This window comes from Ranitomeya imitator, chromosome 1 (genome assembly GCF_032444005.1).
Source record: "Ranitomeya imitator isolate aRanImi1 chromosome 1, aRanImi1.pri, whole genome shotgun sequence".
NCBI classification, from domain to species: domain Eukaryota; kingdom Metazoa; phylum Chordata; class Amphibia; order Anura; family Dendrobatidae; genus Ranitomeya; species Ranitomeya imitator.
In genome coordinates this window covers 343,037,208-343,057,575 of record NC_091282.1, presented here as the reverse complement: position 1 = coordinate 343,057,575, position 20,368 = coordinate 343,037,208, and the positions used below count along the sequence as shown (strand labels likewise).

Genomic DNA, 20,368 nt, shown 5'->3' with positions numbered 1-20,368 from the left:
ACACCGCTGTACTTTGAGGGGCCCTGTGCCAGTGCCAATGCCAACGAGTGGGCCCCCCCTGCTTGCTCAGGTTCACAGCACTTGCAAAGTTGAAATACTTACCTCTCCCTGCTCCACTGCCGTGACGTGGTCCAGATTTCCTGGGCCCACTAATTACTTGAACCAGCCCTACCCACCACAACTTTAGCCAAATGACCCCCAATTTCAAATGCCTTCCAATTATTATAAGGTAAATTACGCTTGACAAGCTTCATTAAGAAGAATGGATGGTTTTGACATTAAAATGGGCACTCTAGGTGTTTTCCTGGCCCCCACTCACTGCCGACTATGCTGCCCCATTGACTTGCATTGGGTTTCGTGTTTCGGTCGATCCCGACTTTACGTCATAATCGGCCGATTTCACTCGACCCGACTTTTGAGATAGTCGGGTTTCGCGAAACCCGGCTCGACTCTAAAAAGGTCAAGGTCGCTCAACTCTAGTCACTGACGTCGCCTCAATTAAAGATGGTCGAGCTCTGCAGGGGAGTTGCTAGAGCCCTAAAAGATAAGGGACCCAAGCCCCAAAATATATATTTTCCCATACAGCCTTCCTGCTACTTAAAAGAGGATATACAGTATAAGTATATAACTACAGTATACCACTGTTGCTAACCTAAAATACACAGTGCAAAAAACAATATTACCAAATATACAAAGACCAATATTACTATTATACAAGGCCAAAATAATACCGCTACACAATGTCCACTATCATCACCACTACACAGTGGTGTAGTGCAGTTATAAGTGGCTTTATGGAAAGAATATTTTTTAAAACTTAATCAGTCAGAAGGATATTCCAATGTTTATAAATGATATCTGTAAAGGCATTCCATTGGCAATTGTATGGAGTCATCAATCGTACCTGTGAGTCAGGGGAATTTACATTTTTTTCTTAGTTTGATAGAGGAGATCATTCCAAGAGATAGAGCATGCGCGCTTATATCCACGGTGAATCTGCCTATCGCTATAGCCACGTTCCCTAAACCGATGATATAAATCTTTGGCTTGATGATTGAAGGCTTCAGTAGTAGAACAGATTTGTCAAATCCTAAGATGCTGACCAATCGGTATACCATTAATGGTAGAAGGAAGATGTGATGAACCGGCATGTAGTAAAGTGTTCTTTGCATTAGGGCTTCCTGAATACCTCTGTTTCAATTTGACCCTGTGGGGAGACCTGAATGTTAATGTCCAAGAAACTGAGTTGGCATCCATAAGAAAATGTGAGTATAATATTTTGATCATTTTGGTTCAAAGTTGTCTTAAATTCATGCAGGTGTTCGTCAGTGCCCTCCCAGACAAACAATACGTCATCAATATAACGTATCCAGTGGTGCACCTTATCCATCCACTCAACTGGGCTGGTGAGAAATGTGTCTGTTTCCCAAGCACTCAGGAATAGATTTGCATAGGATGGAGCACAGGCCACCCCCATAGTGGTCCCCTGCAGCTGAAGATAGCCCTGATTGTTGAATAGAAAACAATTGTGTGTAAGCATGAATTTAGGGAGTTGTAAAATAAACTCAGATAATGATTGGTCAAAATCTCAAGCCACAAGGAACCAGGAGACGGCACTGAGTTCATCCTCATGTCTAAAGGTACCGTTACACTAAACGACTTACCAACGATCACGACCAGCGATACGACCTTGCCGTGATCGTTGGTAAGTCGTTGTGTGGTCGCTGGGGAGCTGTCACACAGACAGCTCTCTCCAGCGACCAACGATCAGGGGAAAGACTTCGGCATCATTGAAACTGTCTTCAACGATGCCGAAGTCCCCGGGTAACGAGGGTAAATATCGGGTTACTAAGGGCAGGGCCACGCTTAGTAACCCGATATTTACCCTGGTTACCATTGTAAAAGTAAAAAAAAAAAAACAGTACATACTCACATTCCGATGTCTGTCACATCCCCCGGTGTCAGCTTCCTGCACTGACTGTGTCAGCGCCGGCCGGCCGTAAAGCAGAGCACAGCGGTGATGTCATGACGTCACCGCTGTGCTCTGCTTTACGGCCGGCTCTGACAGTCAGTGCGGGAAGCTGACGCCGGGGGACGTGACAGACATTGGAATGTGAGTATGTACTGTTTTTTTTTTTAACTTTTAAAATGGTAACCAGGGTAAATATCGGGTTACTAAGCGCGGACCTGCGCTTAGTAACCCGATATTTACCCTGATTCCCAGTGAACACATCGCTGGATCGGCGTCACACACGCCGATTCAGCGATGACAGCGGGTGATCAGCGACCAAAAAAAGGTCCTGATCATTCCCAGCGACCAACGATCTCCCAGCAGGGGCCTGATCGTTGGTCGCTGTCACGCTTAACAATTTCGTTAACGATATCGTTGCTACGTCACAAAAAGAAATACGAAAATCGTTATGTGTGAAGGTACCTTGGCGAACTCAGTCGAGGGGTTCAAGAGAGGTCTGGATGTCTTCCTGGAGCAGAACAATATTGTATCATACAATTAGGTTCTGTAGAAGGACGTAGATCTGGGGATTTATTAAGATGGAATATAGAACTGGATGGACAAATGTCTTTTTTCGGCCTTACTAACTATGTTACTATGTTACCTTTACTCAAGAACACAGACTTTCAATACAGTGCCTTGCGAAAATATTCGGCCCCCTGGACTTTTCAACCTTTTTCCAAATATCATGCTTCAAATATAAAGATACCAAATGTTAATTTTTGTTGAAGAATCAACAACAAGTGGAACACATTTGTGAAGTTGAACGAAGTTTATTGGTTATTTTAAACTTTTGTGGAAATTCAAAAACTGAAAAGTGGGTCGTGCAATATTATTTGGCCCCTTTACCTTAATAATTTGTTGCACCACATTTTGCTGCGATTACAGCTGCAAGTCGCTTGGGGTATGTCTCTTATCAGTTTTGTACATCGGGAGACTGAAATTCTTGCCCATTCTTCCTTGGCAAACAGCTCGAGCTCAGTGAGGTTTGATGGAGATCGTTTGTGAACAGCAGTTTTCAGCTCTTTCCAGAGATTTTCGAATAGATTGAGGTCTGGACTCTGACTTAGCAATTCTAACACCTGGATACGTTTATTTGTGAACCATTCCATTGTAGATTTTGCTTTATGTTTGGGATCATTGTCTTGTTGGAAGACAAATCTCCGTCCCAGTCTCAGGTCTTTTGCAGACTCCAACAGGTTTTCTTCAAGCATGGTCCTGTATTTGGCTCCATCCATCTTCCCATCAATTTTAACCATCTTCCCTGTCCCTGCTGAAGAAAAGCAGGCCCAAACCATGATGCTGCCACCACCATCTTTGACAGTGGGGATGGTGTGTTCAGGGTGATGAGCTGTGTTGCCTTTATGCCAAACGATATGTTGCCAAAAAGTTCGATTTTGGTTTCATCTGACCAGAGCACCTTCTTCCACATGTTTGGTGTGTCTCCCAAGTGGCTTGTTGCAAACTTTTAATGACACTTTTTATGGATATCTTTGAGAAATGGCTTTCTTTTTGCCACTCTTCCATAAAGGCCTGATTTGTGCAGTATAAGACTGATTCCTATCCTATGGACAGACTGTCCCACCTCAGCTGTAGATCTCTGCAGTTCATCCAGAGTGATCATGGGCCTCTTGGCTGCATCTCTGATCAGTCTTCTCCTTGTTTGAGATGAAAGTTTAGAGGGATGGCCGGGTCTTGGTAGATTTGCAGTGGTATGATACTCCTTCCATTTGAATATGATCGGTTGCACAGTGCTTCTTGGGATGTTTAAAGTTTTTGAAATCATTTTGTATCCAAATCCGGCTTTAAACGTCTCCACAACAGTATCACGAACCTGCCTGTTGTGTTCCTTGGTCTTCATGATGCTCTCTGTACTTCAAACAGGACCCTGAGACTATCACAGAGCAGGTGCATTTATACGGAGACTTGATTACACATAGGTGGATTATATTTATCATCATTAGGCATTTAGGACAACATTGGATCATTCAGAGATCCACAATGAACTTCTGGAGTGAGTTTGCTGCACTGAAAGTAAAGGGGCTGAATAATATTGCACGCCCCACTTTTCAGTTTTTGAATTTCCACAAAAATTTAAAATAACCAATAAATTTCGTTCAACTTCACAATTGTGTTCTACTTGTTGATGATTCTTCACCAAAAATTTACATTTGGTATCTTTATGTTTGAATCATGATATGTGGGAAAAGGTTGAAAATTTCCAAGGGGCCGAATACTTTCGCAAGGCACTGTATCAGCTGTTACAAGTAGCATATTATCGTGGATGCAAAGTCCGTCAAGGCTACGGAGTACAGCGGTGGTGTTAAATAAAAATCCACAATTTGACGTGCCAGTTCACAGATTCCCTCATTCCCAGACACGATTGGTCTACCGGGTGGATTGATTGGGTCCTTATGGGTTTTCGGAATAAGGTAAAAGGTGGGCATTTGGGGTTTGATGATCAAACAAGTGTGAATTAATTTTATGGAATTAATTCCTGTAGGAAATTTGTTAGGGGGTTATAATAGAGTCTCTTATATCATGTTTTATTCAAAAGTAATTTGTGTCCTTGTTTATCATATTGGTCATTGGGCCAAATGAGTACATGTCGGCAGGCTTGATGGTTACATTTGTCCATACCCTGATCTCATTGACGGCATTATCCTCAGCATGGTTCCTGCCTGAAAGCATGTCTGAGCAGAGTTTCTCAATATCTTGACTTACCATTTTCACAAATATTTCTACAGCTGGACATGTATGGAGACTAGGAAATTTCTTGGATTTACTGTACAAATGAACAGGGTAGTTACTCACCGAAGGTACATCTTGTTCATCAGCCAAGGGTTTCAAAATAGCGATTGCATGCTTTTCTTCAACCATATCAAAGGAACATGAAGTCTGAGGTTTCTCATGGTATCGCTTTAGGATTAATTTCCTTGCGAAGAGATGTACGTCCTTCACGGCCTCGAAGGCGTCTAAATGATTTGCAGGGGAGAAAGTTAGACTCTTTCCAAGTATTTCCTCCTGCAAAGTCGTAAGTGTGTGATCAGACAAATTAATTACCTTTGGCTGTTCAGGCATGTAGTCACGGTGCTGCCGGGAATAGCTTTGGTAATTCCTTTTTCCTCCATTTCTGGTTCTCATATTGAAGGTCCTACTGGACTCCACCTCATGTGTTGAGATTTGGCTGGTATGTAAGGCAAGAGAAGAAATTGTCGAACTCTGCGAGGGAGGTCTTGGATGCTCTTTTTTGGTTTGCCATCTAAAAATCTTGTTATTATCATAGACATTAGTATCCCTCTGGTATTCTTTAGTTCTTATGAAACAAATTACTTTTTCCCATTTTTCCAGGTCTTTTTCCAGATCCTGGAAAAATTGATCCAGTCTCCTTGGGATTATCCTTAATGATCTGTAATTGTAGTTGGTTAATTTGCAAATCCATTACCTCAAGCATTTTGGTATTTTTATCTTTAATAATTTCAATGAAGGTACTTTAATAAAGATTGTATATTTTGGAATATACTCTTGGTGGTGGTCTTCCCCCCCCCCCAGTGGTTTAGTGTTATTGTAATGTTTTGAGTTGTCCATAACTAATTTATGTGTGGGCAATTTTGTGTTAAATATGTACCAATGCATGCCTGAAATGCATTAAGCTGTTATTAATCCCTTAGTGACTTGGCCAAATTTTTAAAATCTGACCAGTGTCACTTTATGTGGCAATAACTCTGAAAAGCTTCAACAAATCCCAGTGACTCTGAGACGGTTTTTCCGTGGCGCATTAAAATTAGTGATAATGCTAAATTTAGGTTGATTTATTTTATGTTTATTTATAGAAAATATCAGAAATTTGACAAAAATGTAAAGAAATTTTCAAACATTGAATGATTATCCCTTTAATCCGGATAGTTATACCACAGAAAAACCTTAATAAATAACTTTTCCCTCATGTTTTGCTTTAAATTAGCACCATTTGGAAAATGTTATTTTATTTTGTTAGCATTTTAGGAGGTTTAAAATTGTAGCAGTACTTTTTCCTTTTTTCAAGGAAATTAAAAATTTATTTTTTTTAGGGACCTATCCAGGTTTGAAGTGACTTTGGGGGTCCCATATTATTATTATTATTATTATTATTCATTTTTATAGCACCAATTATTCCATGGTGCTTTACATGTGAACGGGGCAAATATAGACAAGTACAATAAACATGAGTAAAACAAGGCACACACAAGTACAGGAGGAGAGAGGACCCTGCCCGCGAGGGCTCAAAGTCTACAGGGGATGGGTGAGGATACACTAGGTGAGGGTAGAGCTGGTCATGTGGCAGTTCAGTATACTGGGGATCACTGCAGGTTGTAGGCTTGTCGGAAGAGGTGGGTGTTCAGGTTCCTGTTGAAGGTTTCCGTGGTAGGTGAGAGCCTGATGTGTTGGGTAGAGAGTTCCAGAGTATGGGGGATGCACGGGAGAAGTCTTGGATGTGGTTGTGGGAGGAAGAGATGAGAGAGGAATAGAGAAGGAGATCATGAGATGATCGAAGGTTGTGTGTAGGTAGGTAACGGGAGACCATGTCACAGATGTATGGAGGAGTCAGATTGTGAATGGCTTTGTATGTCATAGTTAGTGTTTTGAACTGTAGCTTCTGGGCAATAGGTAGCCAGTGAAGGGCCTGGCAGAGAGGAGAGGCTGGGGAGTAATGGGGAGACAGGTGGATTAGTCGGGCAGCAGAGTTTAGGATGGATTGGAGTGGTGCCAGAGTGCTAGAGGGGAGGCCAGAGAGTAGGAGGTTGCAGTAGTCGATGAGGGAGATGATAAGGGCATGTACTAGTGTTTTTGTGGTTTCATGGTCAAGGAATGCACGGATCTGGGAAATGTTTTTGAGTTGGAATCGGCAAGAGGAGGCAAGGGCTTGGATATATGGCTTGAAAGAGAGGGTAGAGTCAAGGATCACCCCGAGGCACCGAGCGTGCGGGAGCGGGGAAAGTGAGCAGCCATTGACATTGATGGATAGGTCGGGTGTAGCGGTAGAGTGAGGTGGGGGAAAGATGATAAATTCTGTTTTGTCCATGTTCAGTTTTAGAAAACGAGCAGAAAAGAAGGATGAAATAGCAGACAGACATTGTGGGATTTTGATCAGTAAGGAAGTGAGGTTGGGTCCAGATAGGTAGATCTGCATGTCATCAGCGTAGAGATGATATTGTAAACCGTGGGATTCTATGAGCTGTCCCAGGCTGAAGGTGTAGATGGAGAAGAGTAGGGGTCCTAGAACTGAGCCTTGGGGAACACCGACAGACAGGGGGCGAGATGAGGAGGTGGTGTGGGAGAGGGAGACACTGAATGTCCGGTCTGTTAGATATGATGAGATCCAGGATAGGGCCAATTCTGTGATGCCAAGAGATGAGAGAATCTGTAACAGGAGGGAGTGGTCCACAGTGTCGAAGGCAGAAGACAGGTCCAGGAGGAGGAGGACAGAGTAGTGTCGCCCATATATTGGAAAACCCCCAAAGTGACACCCTTTTAAAAATGGCGCTCCTCAACATATTCAAAATTACTTTCAGGTAGTTTATTAACCCTTCAGGTGCTTTTTAGGAATTAATGCAAAGTGGCAAGACAGGAATGAAAAAATGTATTCTTATGACCTAAATGTCGCTAACTTTGGAACAGGTCACTGTAGCTGGAAGATTCTAAGGCCGCTATTTGGTCATGAACTGCCATGGCAAACATCAGGATCACACAATCATGATCTCAGGGTGCCGGTGGATTTAAAGAGAGAGACCCCACATTCTGTTAGCCATTTATATGATGAAGTCACTATTTACAGCAGCATCGAAGGGGTTAAACAGGTGTGCACAGTGTCAACACTGATCATGATGCAGCAAGTTGTCTACTATAGTGTACAGCTGATAGCTGCAGGATTGTCACCTGTACGGGGATGCTATTCTCTCATATCTCAGGTCAGCAAAAAGACGTGGATTACATTTCACACCCATACGCTATTCTGTGGTCTGGGGTAAATTTCTGTGATATTATCTAACACTACAAAAAAGTTTTAAAATAAATTGGCTTACAGTTGTCCTCCATACACTATTCCGTGGTTTGGGATACTTTTCCAGTGATCTATAAAACTGATAATAATGTAAAACAATTTTGCAAACTTACATTTCACAGCCATACAGTATTATGTGGTCTGCGTGCATTTTTGGGATCTCTAAGTTCGCACCACCTTACCTTGTGCTAATAATTAGCAAAAAAAAAATAGTCACAATTATGGAGCTGACTGTTGCATTTTAGCCTCTCCCTTTTCCTGCCATAACAATCATCTTGTCCACTAAACTGCACTCCTTGTCAATAAAAGTATCCATGACACATATATATAATAAATGTGGCGCAAACCATTTATGCCAGCTTTGTAAGAGAAATGAAGCCAGAATTCAGATATAATTAAGCTTATTAAATCTTCCCCATTCCATTTATGCATGTTTTGTCTTGATTTTTTATAATAGAAATAAACACTATAACAGAAAATAATAATTGATCATGATAGAAAAAAATGGCGAATCCCAGCAAAGTATGATCTAAAGTGTCAAGATTATTGAATCTTTTGAAATTCAAATACGACACGTTCAATTAATTATTCAAAAAAACGCAATTTGTAGCAAATTTAATCACTGGAAATTGCAATACTGCAAAACATTTAATTGCCTAAAAGACATGTGTAAAACAATGATGTCTCTTATGACTGTATTCAAACCCTTCAGGCTCTTTAACACTAACACAGCCTTATTAATATCTAAGTGACCTCACCAGAATGGTAACTCAGTGGTTATAAAAGAAGCACTCCTCCCATAAAAGTTTTTATCCACTCAATATATTGCAGTCATCATATTAAATAGCACTGTGTACTTACAATTGCTCGTTTTGCCTTTTTATCCAGTTAATTCTTCTGTTTTCCATTAGGTCTATGGCATGACATAATTAAAAACTGACTAGCTGAGTCCTTCTGTGCACTGTGTGTAAACACAATTCCTGAGTCACTGCAATCGTCTATAACGATTCTTCATATAGCAGAGAAAACAGAAGGCAAAATGAGCAATTGTAAGTATACAGTGCTAAATAATATTATGATTGCAATATGTTAAGAGGATAAAAGCATTAATAGAAGTGCTTCTTTAACAGCCTATTTATTAACACAGTGCACTGACAGACTTCCCATGATTTTTTAAATTAAAAGAAGTCCAAATTTGATCCATCTAGGTCATATGTGATCAGGCAGACTGTTACTGCAGAACATTTACTTATATGGACGGTGTCGCTGTCAGAGGTAACATCAACCTGCTGTGACTAAGATGAGCGATGTGCCATATATTCCATAACATTCCTCCATTTTCTTCCCACTCATATGCTTGCCGAAAGCAAAATAGGTCAATTATGATCTGTGATTAGTAGTACTACTGCCTGGGTGACTGTTGTCAATAGTGGTGGTGCTTAGGCTACTGATTTGGTTTGCTGTGGTCTGAGGTTTTTTCTCTTACAGCACCCCATAGATTGCCATTGGCCACTTTTTAGGTTACCTTATACTTTGTAGTATAGCATTTTATATAGCATTTTATGTAGTCATTCTGTGTGCTAATTTGAGTTGACCATATATTTTGTACAATACCAATTTAGGCAGATATAGTTCCAAAAATGTAACAACTAGAACAGGGTGCTGTACTGGTGTCACAGGAACAGTGTAACAGCCGCTGCCCGCAATACTTACCTCGCTTTCTCCTCTTCCCGGGTCCCATGCCGCATCAGAAAAATGGCAAAAAGGGCAGGAGATGCTTACCTGCCTAGGCCTCCAAACAAATGCACTATGAGGATGCAGTGGACCCATATGGTCAAGATGGGAACACAAGTGCAGAAATACCGATGAGGCAGCCACTCACAACCTACCAAATTAATGGAGGGGGTGGCTGCTTGGCATATGGCTGCACATTAGAGACTTGTATGTAGCGCTGTTTGCTATGATCTGGTGGCCTTGGAGCAGCAAACCCTGAACCTAGCAGCGCAACTAAAAGTAGCCGTGGGGGGTACCTAACACTCCCTAGACCCCTCGGCACAGCCTAAGATCTAACTACCCCTAAAGACAGAAACAGGAAACCTATCTTGCCTCAGAGAAAATCCCCAAAGGATAGATAGCCCCCCACAAATATTGACTGTGAGAGGAGAGGGAAATAACATGCGCAGATATGAAATCAGATTTTAGCATAGGAAGCCATACTAGCTAAAAAGGAAGGATAGAACAGAGTACTATGCGGTCAGTATAAAAACACTAGAAAATATCCACCGCAGAAAATACGGATCACCACATCTGACTAAAGACATGGGGGGTATATCTGCATCTCCAGAGAAATAGCTAGGCTGCAAAAAATCCTTCACAGACCAAGCTGGACAAGACAAAAACATGAAAATGCACAGAACTATAAGGTCCCCTGCAGGTGGACAGAAAAAACAAAGCCAGGACTTATCTTTGTAGAAAAACACAGCAAACTGGAGAGACCAGCTGGGAAGTGAATCCTTCAAGAACAATGGACAACTGGCACTGACTAAAGGATCCTGCAAAGCTATATACCCCAGTCAGTCCTGCAATTAGTAGATACACATGTCCACTCCTACAATCCAGGCACAACTGCATTACCCTCTACAACCACCGGAGGGAGCCCAAAAGCTGAATTCACAACAGTCCCCCCCCCTTGAGGAGGGGTCACCGAACCCTCACCAGAGCCCCCAGGCCGATCAGGATGAGCCCGATGAGAGGCACGAACCAAATCAACAGCATGGACATCAGAGGCAGAAACCCAAGAATTATCCTCCTGGCCATAACCCTTCCACTTGACAAGGTACTGAAGCTTCCACCTCGAAAATCGAGAATCCAAAATCTTCTCAACAACATATTCCAACTCCCCATCGACCAATACAGGGGCTGGAGGATCAACAGTGGGAACAACGGGCTCCACATATTTCCGCAACAAAGATTTATGGAAGACATTATGAATAGCAAACGAGGCCGGAAGCGCCAGGCTAAAGAACACCGGATTAATAATCTCAGAAATCCTATAAGGACCAATAAATCGAGGCTTAAACTTAGGGGAAGAAACCTTCATAGGAACATGACGGGAAGATAACCAAACCAGATCCCCAATCCGAAGCCGGGAACCAACACACCGACGACGATTAGCAAAACGTTGAGCCTCCTCCTGAGACAGCACCAAATTGTCCACCACATAAGCCCAAATCTGCTGCAACCTGTCGACCACAGAATCCACACCAGGAAGGTCAGAAGGCTCAACCTGCCCAGAAGAAAAACGAGGATGAAAACCAAAATTACAAAAAAAAGGCGAAACCAAAGTAGCCGAACTGGCCCGATTATTAAGGGCAAACTCGGCCAATGGCAAAAAAGCCACCCAATCATCCTGATCAGCAGACACAAAGCATCTCAAATAGGTCTCCAAGGTCTGATTAGTTCGCTCAGTCTGGCCATTTGTCTGAGGATGAAATGCAGAAGAAAAAGACAAATCAATGCCCAGCTTGGCACAAAAGGCCCGCCAAAACCTAGAAACAAACTGGGAACCTCTGTCGGACACAATTTTCTCCGGAATACCATGCAAACGCACCACATGCTGAAAAAACAACGGAACCAAATCAGAAGAAGAAGGCAATTTAGGCAAAGGCACCAAATGAACCATCTTAGAAAATCGGTCACAGACAACCCAGATAACCGACATTCTTTGGGAAACAGGAAGATCGGAAATAAAATCCATAGAAATATGTGTCCAGGGCCTCTCGGGGACCGGTAATGGCAAAAGCAACCCACTAGCGCGGGAACAGCAAGGCTTAGCCCGCGCACAAATCCCACAGGACTGCACAAAAGAACGCACATCCCGCGACAAAGAAGGCCACCCAAAGGACCTACTAACCAAATCTCTGGTACCAAAAATCCCAGGATGGCCAGCCAACACAGAACAATGAACCTCAGAAATCACTTTAGTGGTCCATCTATCAGGAACAAACAGTTTCCCCACAGGACAGCGGTCAGGCTTATCAGCCTGAAATTCCTGAAGAACCCGTCGCAAATCAGGGGAGATGGCAGAAAGAATCACCCCTTCCTTCAAAATGCCGACCGGCTCAAGAACCCCAGGGGCATCAGGAAAAAAACTCCTAGAGAGGGCATCCGCCTTAACATTCTTAGTACCAGGAATGTACGAGACCACAAAATCAAAACGGGAGAAAAACAGGGACCATCGAGCCTGTCTAGGATTCAGCCGTTTGGCAGACTCGAGGTAAATCAGATTCTTATGATCGGTCAGGATACGGTGCTTGGCCCCCTCAAGCCAATGTCGCCACTACTCAAATGCCCACTTCATAGCCAACAACTCCCGATTGCCGACATCATAATTGCGTTCCGCAGGCGAAAACTTCCGAGAAAAGAAGGCACACGGTTTCATCAAGGAACCATCAGAATTCCTCTGAGACAAAACGGCCCCTGCCCCAATCTCAGACGTGTCAACATCAACCTGAAATGGAAGAGAAACATCTGGCTGACGCAACACAGGGGCAGAAGTAAATCGGCGTTTAAGCTCCTGAAAGGCAGAAACAGCCGCGGAGGACCAATTCGTCACATCAGCGCCTTTCTTGGTCAAATCGGTTAGAGGTTTAACCACACTGGAGAAGTTGGCAATGAAACAACGATAATAATTAGCAAAGCCCAAGAATTTCTGAAGTCTCTTCACATATGTGGGCTGAATCCAATCATGAATGGCCTGAACCTTAACCGGATCCATTTCTATAGATGAGGGAGAAAAAATGAAACCCAAAAAAGAAACCTTCTGCACTCCAAAGAGGCACTTTGACCCCTTCACAAACAAAGCATTATTACGGAGGATCTCAAATACCATCTTGACCTGTTTCACATGAGACTTCCAATCATTGGAAAAAATCAAAATATCATCCAAATATACAACCATGAATTTATCAAGATAACTCCGAAAGATATCATGCATGAAGGATTGGAACACAGATGGGGCATTAGAGAGTCCGAATGGCATCACAAGGTATTCAAAATGGCCTTTGGGCGTATTAAATGCAGTTTTCCATTCGTCACCCTGCTTGATACGAATAAGATTATATGCCCCTCGAAGGTCAATCTTAGTAAACCAGCTAGACCCCTTAATCCTAGCAAACAAATCAGTAAGCAAAGGCAAGGGGTATTGAAATTTGACCGTGATCTTATTCAAGAGGCGATAATCAATACAGGGTCTCAAGGATCCATCCTTCTTGGCAACAAAAAAGAACCCCGCTCCCAACGGTGAAGAAGATGGCCAAATATGCCCTTTCTCCAAAGACTCCTTAATATAGCTCCGCATGGCGACATGTTCAGGCACAGACAGGTTGAAAAGTCGACCCTTAGGGAACTTACAACCTGGAATCAAGTCAATAGCACAATCACAGTCCCTATGCGGTGGAAGGGAACTGGACTTGGGCTCATCGAATACATCCTGAAAGTCTGACAAAAGCTCAGGAACTTCAGAAGAGGGGGAAGAGGAAATTGACATCAAAGGAACCTGATCATGAACCCCCTGACAACCCCAACTAGTCACAGACATGGATTTCCAGTCTAACACTGGATTATGTAGCTGTAACCATGGAAAACCCAGCACAATATCATCATGCAAATTATGCAACACCAGAAAACGACAATCTTCCTGATGGGCTGGTGCCATGCGCATGGTCAGCTGTGTCCAAAACTGAGGTTTATTTTTAGTCAACGGTGTAGCATCAATGCCCCTCAAAGGAATAGGGTTCTGCAAAGGCTTCAAGGGAAAACCACAACGTCTGGCAAATTCTAAGTCCATTAAGTTCAGAGCGGCGCCTGAATCCACAAATGCCATGACAGAAAATGATGATAATGAGCAGATCAAGGTCACAGATAACAGAAATTTAGGTTGTATAGTACTGATGGCAACAGAACTAGCGATTCTCTTAGTACGCTTAGGGCAATCAGAAATAACATGAGCAGAATCGCCGCAGTAAAAACACAACCTATTCTGATGCCTGAATGTTTGACGTTCAGCTCTAGACAAAATCCTATCACACTGCATAGGCTCAGGGCTCCGCTCAGAGGACAACGCCACAGTGTGCACAATTCTGCGCTCGTGCAAGCGCCGATCAATCTGAATGGCCAGAGACATAGAATCACTCAGACCAGCAGGCATGGGGAACCATAACGTCTTTAACGGATTCAGAAAGACCCTTTCTGAAAATTGCCGCCAAGGCATCCTAATTCCATTTAGTCAGTACAGACCATTTTCTAAATTTCTGGCAATACGATTCTGCCGCTTCTTGACCTTGACACAGGGCTAACAAAATTTTCTCAGCCTGATCCACAGACTTAGGCTCATCATACAACAACCCCAATGCCTGAAAGAACGAATCAACATCAAGCAAAGCAGGATTGCCAGTTTCCAGGGAAAATGCCCAATCCTGTGGGTCACCACGCAGCAGAGATATGATGATTTTAACCTGCTGAATAGGATCACCAGAAGACCGGGGTCTTAATGCAAAAAACAGTTTACAGTTATTTTTGAAACTCAAAAATTTGGATCTGTCACCAAAGAATAAATCAGGAGTGGGAATCTTAGGTTCTAAGGCAGAAGTTTGAACAATGTAATCTGAAATACCCTGTACCCTAGCAGCAAGCTGATCCACCCGAGAAACTAACTCCTGAACATTCATGTTAATACAAGACTCCGTAGCCACCCAGAGGTAAAGAGGGAGGAACAGACCAAACAGGCTAAGGAAAAAAAATGGCTCAAAATCTTTCCACCCTTCTTCTGAGATGCAATTAACTCATTGTTGGCCAGTTGTACTGTTATGATCTGGTGGCCTTGGAGCAGCATGAGATGTACTCTGGAGAAGGTGGTCCCTGTACTGACCGCAAACCCTGAACCTAGCAGCGCAACTAAAAGTAACCGTGGGGGGTACCTAACACTCCCTAGACCCCTCGGCACAGCCTAAGATCTAACTACCCCTAAAGACAGAAACAGGAAACCTATCTTGCCTCAGAGAAAATCCCCAAAGGATAGATAGCCCCCCACAAATATTGACTGTGAGAGGAGAGGGAAATAACATACGCAGATATGAAATCAGATTTTAGCATAGGAGGCCATACTAGCTAAAAAGGAAGGATAGAACAGAGTCAGTATAAAAACACTAGAAAATATCCACCGCAGAAAATACGGATCACCACACCTGACTAAAGACATGGGGGGTATATCTGCATCTCCAGAGAAATAGCTAGGCTGCAAAAAATCCTTCACAGACCAAGCTGGACAAGACAAAAACATGAAAATGCACAGAACTATAGGGTCCACTGCAGGTGGACAGCAAAAACAAAGCCAGGACTTATCTTTGTAGAAAAACACAGCAAACTGGAGAGACCAGCAGGGAAGTGAATCCTTCAAGAACAATGGACAACTGGCACTGACTAAAGGATCCTGCAAAGCTATATACCCCAGTCAGTCCTGCAATTAGTAGATACACATGTCCACTCCTGCAATCCAGGCACAACTGCATTACCCTCTACAACCACCGGAGGGAGCCCAAAAGCTGAATTCACAACAGCTGTTCACACAATTGGAATGCACAGCATCCAGGTTAACAGCCTATTAGTGACGCCCTTCTATTAGCTCAGGCGGGCTGCCCAGCGCTATTAGGATGCATCCCATGTGAACAGACAACACAGTTTACAAGACAGAATGGGCCCAACTGCACCCCGAAAAAATGGCAAAAAACACATATCTAAAAAATATGTGAGGTATTAGTTTACATTCTGGCCAAAATATGTAAGCTCGTAACCCAACGTCACGGGTCCCCACGCTTACGAGTCCTACTCTAACCAATGCTAGCACAGAAACAGGATTCAAAGATCCTCCAAAAATTCAGAAAAATAGCAAAAAGGGCAGGCAATGCTTACCTGCCTAGGCCTCCAAACAAATGCACTATCAGGATTCAGTGGACCCATATGGTCAAGATGGCAACACAGGTGCAGAAATACCGATGAGGCGGCCACTCACAACCTACCAAATTAATGGAGGGGGTGGCTGCTTGGTATATGACTGCACATTAGAGACTTGTATGTGGCGCTGTTCACACAATGGGAATGCACAGCATCCAGGTTAACAGCCTATTAGTGACGCCCTTCTATTTGCTCAGGCGGTCTGCCCAGCGCTATTAGGATGCATCCCATGTGAACAAACACCACAGTTTACAAGACAGAATGGGCCCAACTGCACTATGAAAAAATGCAAAAAAACACATATCTAAAAAAATGTGAGGTATTAGTTTACATTCTGGCCAAAATATGTAAGCTCGTAACCCAACGTCACGGGTCCCATGCCGCATCTTGCCGGCACTTCCGGGTCCTCATCCACGCTGGGGTTCTTGCTCCTTGCGCATGAGCGCAAGGCCACGTAGGTCATGCTTACATGCTCTCCCACAGCTTAATGCTGTCAGGTTGTTATAACCCGGAAGCACTGCCCTGTCTGGGTGGCAGCCACAGGGTATATCAGGCTGCTTCCTGCTAGAGGAAGCGCCTGATTATTGCTAGTGCCTACCACTGTACCTTCTTAGGTTCCGTTCAGGTGCTGTCTCCACAGATCCTGGTCCTCATATCCCATTCCTTCACCTCCTAATTCGGGCCGTGTGTTCTGTGTTCCTGCCTGCACCTTCCCTGTTCCCTGTCGCTCTCTCTGTCATTCTGCAGTTCTATTATCCTTTTCCCAGTCTCCTATGAGCCGCCCCTTGGTACCGACTGTCGTGGCATTTGACCCCCTGGGCCTGCCCCTGTCGCTCCCTGTATAGGGTTCGGGTATCAAGAGCCCGAGGGTCCAATCTAGGATTCGTAACTTACAGATTGAATAGTAAGCCGAATGTGCAAAAAAAAATGTTGCTACATGCACACTATTGCTGAGTTGTGAATCCTGGCATCCTCTAAGATTACACCTTAAACTGGATGCTGCATTAACTGCCTTGGTTTTTATATGGACTATGATTGTCGTTCCTGTTTGGCTAAGCTATATCATTTCATTTGATAACTGCAAGGCATTATGAGGAAGACCGCACAGTCATGTCTAAGGTTACAATTACAATTACAATTTTTTTTTCATTTACCAAGACCTGCAATTTTAAGAAAATTAACATTGATTTGGATTGAATTCAATTAGCTCATCTCTAGTACACAGTCATATATGGTATATCTTATTTCCCAAACAGTACAAAATATTTCATATTTCCATAAGAGGGAGTACATAGAAAAAAAAGAAAAACAAAAGGAATAGAGAAAGTATGAAAAGGGGAAGGAATATAGTACAGGAAAGATGTGGAGTCAGAATCACTAGGCATAAAAATGGCCAGGATAGATAGAACCCAACACTTTGAGACAAACTTACAGATATTTAACAGGATAGACTTTTATTTTTCCGTTGAGATCAGACAATGGTCTCTCTACATAGCAGCAATAAAAAGTGAAGTTCATTGTTAAAGATGATGTGTCCTTAGATCACCTTTACTGTGTAGAATAGTGGAAACGGCAGGTGAATAGATCTCCTTCACGGATGGAAGGATTGTCCACATTCTACTGTCTGTAAAATAAAAGGTCAATTTATACTGTAACAGCAGTGATTTTCAAGGTAAACAAATGTTTAGTCTATTCCTAATAAAGAATAAAAATATTTTTAAAAAAGCGATCAATTTTAGGTTAGTCCAAATATAAAATATTCTGTTAATAATGTATCACAAAGGCAACTGCAACAATGTAATGTGTTTATGACTTGTAATCCTATGTGGTCAGACTTTACATTTAGGAAAGGAGGGGACCATTTGTAATAGTCCAGCCGAATAAATAGACAAACTTCACAACACTATACAATTATGCATATGTCCATGAATATGTTTTCAATAGACTTATAGACTAGACCAGTGTCGGACTGGGGCGCTAAGGGCCCTCCAGTAACATTGACTTTGGGGAGCCCACTTTTCACCTGCATGCAAATATTACATTTCCTTTGTTCACAAATTTACCTATGCTTCTATATAATAATAAACTGGGTAGCTTGGTTAATGAGTGATGAAATGCAGCTTTTTCTGTACAGAATAAATCAAGTGAATTAGGCCAAGTATTGCTCATACATTGGAGTTGGGGGCCCATATCTACACAAGGGCCCACCAGGGGATTCCCCTGTTCCCCTATGGGCCAGTCCGAGCCTGGACTAGACTGCCATTAAAAAAAGCTTATGCTGTGTGTTGTATATTTTATTTGCATAAAGTATATTTGTATTGGAAATATCAGTTTATTGTATTATTCAAAGCAGCTGGGGCTGTTGGATCTCAATGTATCAAATAAATAGGAGTACCCAAGAGCAGCTACTATGGAACTCTTCTGTTCCCCTCTGTTCATTGTTTATAGCCAGCTGTTGGCAGAACTGGTAACTTCTGATCAGGTTACTGATCCACCTGCATGGCAACAATATACTTTAAAAAATAATGTAAACATAAAATATTAACTGTGGTTTTATAAAAGGCAATGAAGTCCAGCAAAATGATTTATCAAAATTACAATTTACTAGAGTTAAGTAAAAAGATTTCAGTGGTCACATTAGTGGCTTGTGGCAATTGAACTTTTGGACAAGAGCCATATAAACGTCCCTTTCACGGTTCCACCCCTCAGTGTGTCTGGGATGCAGTTACTGACAGCTCGGCAGTCCAATCTGGTATAGGGGTGTGCTGAAGCTGTCAGTACTTGGATTGACAGCTTGGCCATCCATTCAGGTACAGAGGAGTGCTGATCTGTCAGTATGTTGATTGACAGCTTGACTATCCAATCTGTGACTGGGAGGTGCCGGCTGTCTCCAAGTATTAATTATCCCAGGTGATCGCCATGCTACTTAACTGAGCTGCATCTCCCAGACCCCTGACAGACGTGCATTCAACAAGTGAGGTTTGTGCTCCCCGTACCTTGAGTTCAGTATGCTTGATCATTTGCTGCTTGACCTTGGACATCTTTCTGACCATCCGACTGTTTAACCTCTTCTGCCGTGATCTGTTATTCTCCTGGTATTCTGACCTCGGAACGTTACTGTTACAGAACCCCCCAGTACCAAGAATATGTTATGCAGTATATGTATGTATAATAGTTTCCATGTGAAATGCATCAGTCCACAGATTGCGTCCCTGGACAAGATATTCTCTTTCTGACCTCCCCCACCTTTGTAATTCCCACAGTAAATATTGGCAGGCTCCGGCCCCCTGCGGCTATTGTAATGTATGTCTGGCCTGCTTTTTCTATTGGCCTGCCCTGTGTATCTGTGTTATATATTCTGTGTGCTGTGAATAAAGTGTGTTCTTTTAGACTGGAAATACGTGGAGTAGCAGTCAGCTTTTATATGCTCTCACGTAATTAAGGAATTCCAGCCAGCGTCCTTCATTCAGAATCCAGCAAAAGCAGAGTGGACCTCCTGCAACACGGGGGGGTGCTGAAAGAGGTACGTCAGCCCAGTAGACCCCGTTACAGTTACCTGACCACGCTTTTTTCTCTTCATTCTGTTTATGATGTACTCTCCTGGCTTCTGACTTTGGACTCCTTTGACCATTTTGACTCACAGCTTGGCCGTGAGACAAGACTAGCTTCACACACCCCCCCCCCCCCCTACCTGTTGGCATGTCCTGTTCTTCTTCTGATTTGTAGGCCTGTTGAAATTTCAATTTTGCAGAGTAAAGCATGCATGATGTCGAACCAGGCCTACTAATATAAAGATGCACTAGGGATATCGGCAAAAAGGATGCGGTTCAAAGAGCTCTAGTTCGGTAGCCATAGAATACTGACGTAGCAGCTAGACCAGGGTTCTTCAAATCTTTTTGCTCATCTGTATGATTTACTACTTATATTAACACTTATTTTTATTAAAAAGATTTTCTAAAATAGGCAGCTTCTCAAACCAAAGTATACACCAAATGCTGGTAACAGGCTGATATGGCAGGGACAAGCAGTTGGTGTCCAGATTTTTGACCTGTTGTAGCTCTTGGTTGCTCAGGGATTAAATTAGTGACGTGTCCTGTAAATTGGGATCTATTGATAAAGCTACAAGTAGTGTTATTTTGGATGGGATTGGTAAACCATAAAACAATTCAAATTTATTGTACACTATTTTGCTTTTCAGATGCTGATTAAAGGAAAATAGTTGTACTCTTACCCAGCTGTGCACATCTTAAAGACTTTCGTGTGTACATTGTGAAGTTTACTTTTGCATACTGATCTCTGATGGAAAG

The 20,368-nt window shown here is 42.8% G+C and overlaps 1 long non-coding RNA gene across 2 annotated transcripts; it reads right to left on the bottom strand.

Moving 5' to 3' along the window:
- Positions 1-493: 493 nt before the first annotated feature.
- LOC138671672 (uncharacterized) lies at positions 494-17,941 on the bottom strand. Of its 2 annotated transcripts, XR_011319468.1 has the most exons (4): positions 17,494-17,941; positions 5,075-5,198; positions 4,826-4,986; positions 494-1,207 (listed from the first exon to the last, which is right to left on the bottom strand). It is a non-coding gene; the product is annotated as an uncharacterized lncRNA (long non-coding RNA). The 2 variants fall into 2 exon arrangements; XR_011319467.1 differs by lacking the exon at positions 17,494-17,941 and having other exon boundaries at positions 5,075-6,361.
- Between the last annotated feature and the right edge of the window lie 2,427 nt (positions 17,942-20,368).